Genomic DNA, 11075 nt, shown 5'->3' on the forward strand with positions numbered 1-11075 from the left:
GGCCTTGCTCCGAAGGACAACCTCTCTTTAGCACCCTTTTTTGATTTTTCTTGATGTATAACAAGAGAGTTATTATTAGTCATAACACTAGCATTACAACTATATGCTTCTTCAGGGATGATAGCCTTATTGACGTTGTCATTATTTTTTATTCGTGCATAAATCTTTTTACCAAAAAGTTTAATCGTAGTGATAGTATCATTACTATTACTACTACATGCTTCTTCAGGGTTGTTGACATTGTCATTACTATTTCCTTCTACAAAAATCTCTTTTCCAAAAAGCTTAATCAACATCACCATTATTGCAACTGATGATCTTAGAAACTGGTTGAAAATACTTTCTCAATTAAGAAAAGGTGCGTAAGATAGAAAATTATTGGTGTATGAAAATTGTAAGTGAGAAAACTCAAATATTTGGGTTAGTATATATAATACTATTAACCGCTTTATTATTTATGGAAATAAGTTTGGGATAATGCTAATGCTAGTCCTAATTCTAATTAAAATGGGATAATGCTAATGCTAGTCCTAATTCTAATTAAAGTTGACACGAACTTTTTAAAAAAAATTATTTGTACAATTGTGTTGTGAAGTTGCCAAAATTATCAAACATCATCCAAGTTAGATTATATTAAAATAATCCCAATATAAAACTAAGTTATTTTTTTTAAAACAAATAAGAATAATTAAATCTTGCGTACTAAGTAGTAAAACTCATCTCATTGTCTAGCTATTTACATTAAAAGTTAACGTTATTCCAAATTAGCTCAAAGTTACCCTAAAACTGTTTGATGCATGTACTAACTCTCTAATATCATTGTAAAACGAACTTAGTACACAAAAGTTTTTGTTAACATGATTGAGATTATCAAATCCAAAATTCCTCCTTTATTAATCTCAAGTCTAAAAAATAAGTTCCTTTTAAATTAAAATAGTCATTTTTTGTTTTGACGAATAAAATAATTATACTTAGCTTGTACGGAACAAGAACTAATTAAAATCACGGAAGGGTGATAGTATTAGTATATACTTGTATATAAACTTTTAAGGGCTACAAATAACACAACCCTACGATAATGGTATATATGACTAGCGCTGGGAGATATCATATATAAAGACCGTCAGCGTTGTCATAGTAGAGTCAAGATAGTTGCAGTACTCAATTCCGTGTAATAGACTAATATAATATAGTGTGTGCTTATTATTGATAAAGGATACCACTATAAGAAAACGAATAATGAGTTGTTAATTAAAGACTTTCGTTTGAATTTCTTCTAAAAAGAACATTATTTCATGTTGATTGAAGGATCTTGAATTTGATATCGAAATGAACTTGATTAATAGAAAGCTAAAAACTAGAAAGCAAGTTGATTCAGTACGAACAATTAACTCTTAACTTATATTATTATTGAAGCATAGATTATTAGACTATTATTATTCAATTGGTTTTGGGTAGTATTTATTTAATATAAACTCCAGGGCCGTTTGATCTTATGCTTGGTCTTTCACTCTTTTGCTTAGTAATATGAAGTTTACATTGAAGATCATTATTACATAGTATATTTCATTGTGTATCATCGATAAATCACTTAAAATTACACTTCATTTATTCTTTTTCATCAAAAGAAAATAAAAAACAAAATACATATTATAAATTTGTATTAGCAACATAGATATTATAATGCCGTTCGAAAATTTATGGTCATACCTCATACAATACAAGTGCGTAGTATTATCAGATATTTATTTTACAATAACCTTCTTTTATAAGAACCTTAGTTATATATTTTATATATATATATATATATATATATATATATATATATATATATATATATATATATGGAAGGGATCCGGTAAGAACCCATCCTTATATAAGAACCTTAGTTATATAAGAACCAATCTCATCCGTAGGATTAGGTTAATTTGGACGGTTCGGATTAAAACAAAAACCCTCCCTCAAACCTCTAACCAACCGTCCAAAATTTTCTCTCTCCTAAAACTTTCAAACCTTTTACTTTCTCTCTCCTCAAATCCCAAAATCTAACACAAATTGCTGCATAAACAATCTAAATTGCTCAAAACAGGTACTTTTTTCCGATTTTGTTCAAATTTCATGAATTTTGCATGATATTCAAGTCGATGTCTGTGATTTGGGGATTTTGATTTTTGCGATTTTCATGAATTTTGCATGAGTTCAAGTCGATTTTGATTTTTCTGATTTGTTTTTCATAAAATTTCGGCGAATTTAGGGTTCAAACTTCAACGATTTTGCTGGAATTTTCAGCGGATTTAAGGTTCAAATTTCAGCGATTTTAATGTTCGAATTTCAGCGATTTTAGTGTTCGGATTTCAACGATATTAGGTAATTTCAGCGCTACTCTTAATTAATATTGTTTGTGTTTTTTGGCGTCATTTTACCATTTTTGTGCGATTTATGGGCGGTTTTTTTGCGTAATTTTGTGCGATTATTTTGGTTGTTGGTGTTGTTGTTGTGTGGTTTTTTTAAGCGATTTATGCCCAGCTTTAATTGGGCAATTTTTTTGGTTGTTGGTGTTGTCGTGTGGTTTTTTTGTGTGATTTATGTGCGGTTTTTTGGGTTTTTTTGGGCGATTTATGTGCGGTTTTTTGGCGATTGATATGAGGCTCACAACAAGTGGAGACATTTGATTGTTAGATTAATGTAGGGTTGATATATAATTGGATGATTACCGGTGAATATGGATGTATGATATACGGTTTGGGATTATAGAGTTAATCAGAAGTTATCGTACAAATGAAATAGAAGATGGTGTTATTGAAAGACAAAGAACAGCAGAAAGTGCAGGCATGCATGCATCTTAACATTACTAACTGAAGTTACTTAAATAGGTAGAGAAGATGACTTACAAACTAGTTGGAGAAAACAATACTAGTATATATAATTAGTAATCATTTTCTATGCTATTGTGGAATTCAATAATTGCTAGTATTATCAGATCAAATTTTGTTTGTTTGTTCGATTTTTATCAAAATTTGAGATAAATACTTAGATTATGGTATGAAAATGGCATTGCTCTTGGGGAGAAGGATGGAAAGTTATGGTTTCTTATTGTTTTGCAATGGAAAATGAAGTTCATTTTGGTTGTGGGAAAATAAAATTAATTTCTTATTGTTTTGCAATAGATAATTACAATAGCTAAGCCACCTCAAAGCTAGAAGTTATGATACTAAAACTTGAGTTGGTATCAATTGTTTATGCAAATATATTTCTAAGTAGAATGACAAAAAGTGGAGATATTTTGCTCTCTTTCATATCTTTGGATTCGTAATCTGCAAGCTAATGGCTTTGCTCTTCTTTTAATTTCCCCTTTTTGTTTAATTATGACTAGTATGACTATCGCTCGTCTGATGTACATTCCATTATGAGAGAAGGATTATGGACTGTGTTTGGGTTATGTCTTGTGCTAGCAGTTTAATAGTGTGATTGTGGTTAATTAGTGAGTGCTAAAAGAATCGAAGATAGGTTTAGAATTAGAATATAGGTGTAGAACATAGAAAAAAAAGTTAGAACATAGAAAAAATTATAATACAGGTAGAAATTTAGAACATAAACAAATTTTAGAACATAGGGAAAAAATTTAGACCGTAGACTGAACAATTTTAGAACATAAGAATAAAATTTAGAACATAGAAAAAAAAATTAGAACATGTGCTTACAACACGGGAAAAAAGTTTAGAACCTGGATAAAATAAATAAATAAATAAAAGTTAGAACATAATAAGGGTATAAAATATAGAGAAAATTTTTAGAACATATGAGTATTAAAAAATAGACATAAAAATTTTACATGAAACTTCTCAGAATTACATGAAACATCAACAAGATTGTGTTAGAGATTGATTACATGAAACATCTCGGAATTAGTTAGAGGGACATCTTGGCTTGTGGTTCAATTATAAACGTTATTTTACATCTTGCTAATTCTCATAGGTGCTAGAAATGCTATGTATAAAAAAAAAATTAAAAAAAAATAAATAAACCTATTAGCTCAAATGGTAGAGCACTATGCAAATGCATAGGGATGTAGGTTCAATTCTTACATAGGTTATCTCTAAAAATAACTTAAAAATAAAAAAAAAAAACTATTAAAAGAAAATAAATTGGCACTAAATTATACGAACCCACGTACAAACTCTTATCTTTGTGTTACACAAATGAACCTACGTGGGATTCGAACCCACATCCTTTGTGCATTGGCACAATACTCTACCTGTTGAGCTAGTAGGTTAATGTATATAAACCACTCAAATTAGAAAAAAATTAATAACTATATGAAATAATCACAAAAGTAATTTTTTTTATCACATCATATTCCTATGCACTTTTATTCACAATCTTAAGCGTTATTTATTGCAATCCGATGATTGAATACTTTCATTTAGGTGGGTTCATTATATTGGCTATACAATCATTAGTAGACAGTAGTCCTTCAAGGCAAAGGTTGCTATCCCTAGTATACTTGCATTTAGGTGGGTTCATTATATTGGCTATACAATCATTAGTAGACAGTAGTCCTTCAAGGCAAAGACTGCTATCCCAAGTTAAGACTAGTGTTAATCAAGCAAGGTTTGACAAAAACACAACTAATTAACAATAAAAAGTAGTGCTAATATCAAAAAGTATACCCATTATATGCATATCATAGTATACTCCATATACAAGTAAATAAATAAAAAAAAATATAATGAATCAATAATAAAAACAAAAGCAATCATGTTTTAGAACATGCTGAAAAATATAATACACAAAGATATACAACAACAATTTTACATGTGCTAAATAATAGTTTAGAGCATGCAAAGATTGTTAAATAATAGTTTAGAACTTAGTGAATTACTTCTAAATATAGTGAATTACTTTAGAACATAATGACTAAAATTAGAACATAGATAGAAAATTTTAGAAAATAGAGGAGAAACTTTAGAACATAATGAATTATTTTATGTTCTAAATTTCCTTATAACATACTAAATTACTTTAGAACATAGTTATATTATGTTCTAAATTTTAGATTGTAGTGAATTACTTTAGAGCATAGTTTACTTTATGTTTAAAATTTTCTTAGAACATAGAGAAATACTTTGGAATATAGTGAACTACTTTATGTGTGAACTACTTTAGAGCATAAAGAATAAAGTTTAGAACATAATAAATTACTTTAGAACATAAATGATAAAGTTTAGAACATAGAGAGAAAATTTTAGAATATATAAGATAAAGTTTAGAATATAAAGGGTAAACTTTAAAACATAAAGAAAAACTTTAGAACATAGTGGAAAGCTGTAGAACATAAAAGGAAAACTTTAGAACATAGTGAAAACTTTAGAACACAGTGAATTACTTTATAACATAATGACTTATTTTACGGTCTAAATTTCCTTATAACATAGTGAATTACTTTTAGAACATGAATTACTTAGAACATAATTTACTTGATGTTCTAAATTTTCTTAGAACATAGAGAAATACTTTAGAACATAGTAAATTACTTTATGTTCTAAATTTTCGTAGAACATTGAGAAATACTTTAGAACATACTTATGTCTAAATTTGGTTTTGCTATAGAATATAGTGAACTACTTTAGAGCATAAATGACAAAGTTTTGAACATAATGAACTACTTTAGAACATAAAAAATTTAGAATATAGATAAAAAATTATAAAATATATAGGGTAAAGTTTAGAACATAGAGGGTAAACTTTAGAACACAGAGGGTAAACTTTGAAACATAATAAATTACGTTATATTCTAAATTTTCGTAGAACATAGAGAAATACTTTAGAAGATACTTATGTCTAAATTTGCTTTTGCTATAGAATATAATGAACTACTTTAGAGTATAAAGGACAAAGTTTTGAACATAATGAACTACTTTAGAACATAAAGACTAAATTTTAGAACATAGAGGGAAAATTATAAAATATATAAGGTAAAGTTTAGAACATAGAGGGTAAACTTTTGAACATAGAGGGAAAACTTTAGAACATAGGAAATTACTTTATGTTCTAAAATTTTCGTAGAACATAAAGAAATACTTTAGAACATACTTATATCTAAATTTGCTTTTGCTATAGAATATAATGAACTACTTTAGAGCATAAAGGACAAAGTTTTGAACATAATGAACTAAAGTTTAGAACATAGAGCGAAAATTATAAAATATATAGGGTAAAGTTGTAACACCCCAATAATTCTCTCTTTAAACCCGGGAGTAACCTAAACAATATTCAAGAGAATTACTGGCGTGCTACCGCCACGTGTTCAAACGTTAAGGCTCTATCAGAAATTAGCAGCGGAAAACTAAATCAGTTATAAATAAGTTTCAAAACCAATAACCAAAACCAAGTTAAGTTTTACAACTTGGAACCATTAAGGCCCTTATTCAAAACTCAAACCAATAGAAGTAGTATAAAAGTGAAATTAAGTTTAAATAACTTCCAAAAATAAACAACAATAAAAATAAGAAAAGCAACCAACACTCCACTCAAGATCCCACCACCTAGCTACGGATGCTGCATGTGTAAGAACCTGTGGTTAATCTGCTCCCCAATATTACAAGTGTAAAAATTGGATCGTCACAGGGTCATTGAAAGGCGAGGGTCGTGACCAAAGAAAGACACACACAAAAGCACGCAATCAGCAAAGCTGAGTACATACAAGCTGCGAAATAAAATAAGAAATCCCTAACATGCTACTAATAATCAAACATCATACATCATTAAATTATAGACTCAACACACGACTCATCTAACAATTTTATTAAGACTTCACTAGTTGGTAGTAGCTAACTCATTTATTTATTCATTGGATTAAGCAATAGACAAGGTTGTCCAACCCATGCTCCATTTGGAACATCAATAAAAGAAAAACCCCATGCCTCCTTTCAGAAACATCAATAAACATCCAACGACCACGGGCGCGACTCCGTGACCGTAGTTAGTATGAGATCTCACCTAACTCCTAGTTTTTTTGAAAATTATTTAAAATAAGAGACTCGTAGATCAGACGGCCTCGAGAAAAGTGCACGACTAATACCCCGTGTACCCCAACCCCTGTTTGTCATTACTCCAGATGTGCACAAATCCAGAGTTTTATTGCTCATCCATCTTGCACTTTACGTGATTTACAAGTTTAGACTTGGTGATGACTCATATGCATAACAATACAAACATTCCAATATCAATTCAATCAAGCAAGGCAAGTTTCCAATTTCAATTCTTGATTTATAAGTGACAAACAACATTTATTATTTAATCCTTTAACTACCTCGGTGTATAAACACCTTGAGTGCATAAGGCACCCCACAAACTTAACCTCGTCTCATAAGACTTGAATTCTTCCTTTACTCATTCTATTTCAATAGTCATGAATGAATAATAAATAAATCATTCCACATATTCACATACCTTTGCCTCTAAGCGCATCTTGAAAAGTTAATGCATAAATAATATTTGCAAAGTAAAATAGTGCACATCATACGGAAATCACAATGTATAACCAAACAATTATTCCCAGTCTTCTCTATACATGATACTAAGTTCTTGATACATCCCTAAACATGCATCTAAAGGCAAGGTTTCGTAACTCGTATGTACCTTGAGTAAACGAATTGGTATGCCACTTTACTCACTAGAAATCACCTTCTATAAACTCCTCTCCTAAACCAAACAACGAGAATTAAAGTAATACCCAAGCAAATAAATGTACAGCAATACTAACTTACGTAAAAACCTTCAAAATCCAATTAAACAACACTTTAAAACCTTCCCTTTAGTTAAAATTGAAGGCTTACATATAGTTCTTTAAATTTTCTTCATAAAAACCTTAAAATATACTCTTATACATGAAATTACAGCAAGTTTAAAGTTTAATAAAAATCTGAAAATTATTTAAAAACCCCTAATAATCTCCCTTTTTAATGGGTGATTAAACCCTCTTTATAAAACATCAAAAGTAGTACTTAGAAACTATTTTCAGCACTTTAGATTAATTAAAAACCCTTCAAAATTTTATCAATACATCACTTTTATACTCAATTAAAAATCTCCTAGGAAATAATCACTTCCTAAAAAAAAAACAACCAACAATTAATATTATAATATGATGAAAAACCTCTTAAAAATTCTATAAAAACATATATTTATACTTAATTAACTTTAAAAATAATTAATTTTATTAATCAAACTCAAGGATAAAATTTTAAGCATAAAAAAAACTTCGTTAAAAATAAAAAACTGCCCGAAAATCATATTTAGAGGCTGAATTTGGCCACGAGAGGGTGGTTCTCACTACCAAAGGTAGTGAGTCTTTCTTAAAATGTTGTTTCCACATGGAAAACACTACTTTTTTTATCAAAATCGGATGAGTTCAGAACCTGATCGGGATTAAAACGGGATTAATATTAACGAACGGAAATCTAAAAATTAAAACACGAATTTACGTGTTCAAAATAATCTGGAATTAAGTTAATCTAATCATTAGTTATAATCACCAAAATTTTAAAACATCATTACTATAAAAGCACTAAATCAATTGTTCATAAAAACCCTAAAATCATGATTTTCAATAATTAAAAACCCTTGGTTATAAAATTTACAAAATCTGAAAATTATGACATTTATAAAATCTGAAATTATAAAGTTTAATCATCAAAATACAATTTGATACTAATTAAATTAATTTCAAACAATAAAATCAAAACCACAAATTAATAAAATAAAGGAGAAAGAAAATAAGACTAACCTTTTTATGTAGGAAATTTTTGGGGATTCATGGTGTATTTATAGATTAGGGAGTGTAGGGTTAAATTTGGGCTTATAAAAATGTGGGCTTAAGTTATGGGATAGGGCTTAAGTTATGGGTTTTGGAATGAGTTATTCCAATAAGAGTATGTAGGAATAATTTACATTGCCCAATAATTAATAAACGTTTGGTCCAAAATATATTTTACTTTTATAAAACCTTATACTTAAAATACTTTAACCCTTTAAAATATTTAATTAAAATACTTGAGCCCTTAACAATACATTTTATTAATACTTAAATACTTTATAAAAAGTACATAAAAATACGGGGTATTACAAAAGTTTAGATTATGGAGGATAAACTTTAGAACATAGAGGGAAAACTTTGGAACATAGTGAATTACTTTATGTTATGTAAACTTGTTTTACGTTCTAAACTATAATTTATTTTATAGTTATAGCTAGATTCAAAAACACAAAAATGTGGCAAAATATACAAAATTTTATTAAAATAAATCTCGGGGGAAAAAAAGAGTTGTACATATAAATTTAATTATAGTGGACTAATTAAGTAATTATGCACAACAACTCAATTATCACATGACTAACCATAGGAATTATACGACTTATCACGACCCGTTTTAAGAAGACTTTCTTAGCGCAATCGAAAATCAGAGTAACTAGAAATTACAAGTCATCACTTACCACTATCTCAAGTCACAGAGGTGAAGAGCTCAAAATGTTGATAAACCTTTTTTTTTTTTAAATAAAATTCAACCAAACTATTCTTAATCAAAAATATCTTCATTTACAACCAACATGACGTTGGGGGAGGATCTTCCTCCAACCAAACATAAAAGCAATAAGAGCTAGACTATTTTTTGCAAGTATACGGGCTGCTTTGCTTCCATTTCTTTTGATATAGACAAAAGAGATTAAAACACATAGAGAAGCCAATCTTATTGATTACTAAATTAGGCAATCCAAAAAATATGAGCAAGCTAAAGTCCAATAGTCACCAAAGAATTACAAGCACCGATAATGTAGACTGATGAGTACTAAAGCTATAAATATGCAATTTAGATCAAGAACAGCAACTTACGCAAATTATGATTACCTCTAAGACTAAATGATATGTATTAAGTTAATTAGAACTCAAACATATGTAACATCGTATCAGAGACTTTTATCAAACACTTGGTGTGCACATTACATTATGTTGATCAGAACTCAATTACTAACTAAAAACACAAAACATTAACACTGCATTATTTAACAAGTAGCTAGCAAACTATAAGAATTAATAACTTTTAATCCTATTCCTAATAATCTTCCAGCCCATTACTAACCAACTATGACAAGCTACAAGCCTAATTAACCTTCAAACACCCCTCCCCTGAAATTTCGCCAAAAAAATCGAAAAAAATAATCTGAAACTGCAATAACTAATTTAATCTTAAATTCAATATACTTACAACATAGGTTAGAAATTTCATTTGAATTGCACGTAATTTCGGCATGTCCAATTGCGAAAAAAAAAATTATATTTATAATTAACTTACAATATGTTCTAATGGAGGATAGTTAGCTTAGATGCCGCTTCAATGGAGAATAGTTAGCTTAGATGCTGCTTTAATGGAGGATAGAAAGCTTAGATGCGGCTTTAAATAGATGCTTCAATGGAGGAGAGAGAGGGAGAGAAGTGGGTTGCTGAATTCAAAGAGGATACAAAAAATGAAACGTCAACTCGTCAAACTAATACATTTGGGGGTGTATGTTCTGCAAATTACAAAAATGTCATTACTCACTAATTAATCTCAGCCTTTAGATAAAATATGATCAATGGTCCAGATAGGTTCTTATATATAATGGGTTCTTACATGAGCCTTCATCTATATATATATATATATATATATATATATATATATATATATATATATATATATATATATATATTATATATTATTAATGTTGATAGAATGTTAAAAAGCAAATTTAAACAACGAGAACGTAGCTAAACCATAAGACTACAACCTTTATTTTAACATAAGATCGAATATTATAATAATAATAATAATAATAATAATAATAATAATAATAATCCTTCCTAAACAATAACTTAAACTAGATGATGAAGCCCTAACTTCATGAATCAACCCTAATACATACGTAGTAAAATTACTAAAAAGAGTTGCATGAAGCTACACTAAACTAAGCATTATTTAATTTGTTGTTGTCAAAAACTTTGAGGAAAACAAACCCTAGCTTTGTTTTATCTTGTCCAA

Source organism: Chenopodium album, chromosome 11, assembly GCF_948465745.1.
Source record: "Chenopodium album chromosome 11, dcCheAlbu1.1, whole genome shotgun sequence".
Lineage (NCBI taxonomy): Eukaryota > Viridiplantae > Streptophyta > Magnoliopsida > Caryophyllales > Amaranthaceae > Chenopodium > Chenopodium album.